The 1,080-nt window shown below is 39.5% G+C and overlaps 1 protein-coding gene across 1 annotated transcript in view; it reads left to right on the top strand.

Moving 5' to 3' along the window:
• Positions 1-1,080, top strand: part of hibadha (3-hydroxyisobutyrate dehydrogenase a) — a 23,902-nt gene that overhangs the window by 14,422 nt on the left and 8,400 nt on the right. The window lies entirely within an intron of this gene.

Here is a 1,080-nt window from a genome sequence, read left to right as displayed (position 1 = left end):
ATATATATATATATATATATATATATATATATATGAAAAATGTATCTGCCCTGTGTTTCGGATCTGCTCCAAAGTTGGTTGGGTTTTTTGTTGGACCATGTTACAACCTTCCTTTCAGGTTTCGTAACAATCGGGCCAGTAGTTCATCTGTAATCCTGCTGACAGACAAACAAACAGACAGACAAACCAAATCAAAAACATATACTTCTTGGTGGAGGTAAAAAGAGTTTGATCTTCAAGGAGACCATTAAACCCACTTCTTCCTATGGCTAATGGTAATGTACCTCAACATGCAGAGATCTTTGACTTTAAATTCTGCTTGACATTAGGCTCTACCCTATCGTTGTTTTTTAATGAGACAGTATGTTCATAACTTAAATCAGAACACATACAAGAAATTTGACTCCATGTTAAAAAAATGGTAAATTTAAACTGTAAAAATATAGTGTTTAATGGCAGCAAGTGGATGTTGAACTGAGATTTCTTTTTTTCTTTGTGAAGTAAAGTTGCCTTCAAATGTGGTCGGAAATGTTGAGATCTATAAATTATCTGATGAAGGAAAAAAATAATTGTGAAAGTGTACTTGTGGTTCATTGTGGGGTTAATTAGGACCTCACACAAATGGACCATTTGAGTGACACTCCTACCGCTGCACAACCCTGCGGCAAATCGTAGGTAAGAACCTAGGAAAAGACAGCTACCCAGTCAGAGGCAGAGTATGAGGGTGTGCCATGCTAGCAGCTAGGCGAGCATTATAACATGTGTTACAAATGGCGGTTTTCCACTGCGTGGTATCTACTCGACTCGCCTCGACTCTACTCGCCTTTTTTGGTGTTTCCATTACGAAAAAAAGTCCTGGGACCTGCTACAGGTACTTTTTTTTGACTACTCAGTCGAGGTTCCAAGCGAGCTGAGGCGATACCAAAGGTGACGTGGAAACCTGCAGACCGCTGATTGGTCGGATCCTACGTTGTTAGCAAGAGTGCGGAGTGTGTGTCCAGAACAAACGGGACATTTAAAAAAAATCTATCCAGACACCAACAGATTATCTACTCTCTGCACTATTCTCACTTTTCAACT

Source organism: Etheostoma spectabile, chromosome 14 (genome assembly GCF_008692095.1).
Source record: "Etheostoma spectabile isolate EspeVRDwgs_2016 chromosome 14, UIUC_Espe_1.0, whole genome shotgun sequence".
Taxonomy (NCBI): Eukaryota; Metazoa; Chordata; class Actinopteri; order Perciformes; family Percidae; genus Etheostoma; species Etheostoma spectabile.
The sequence above is the reverse complement of the archived record's forward strand: the minus strand, read 5'-3'. Positions and strand labels throughout refer to the sequence as shown.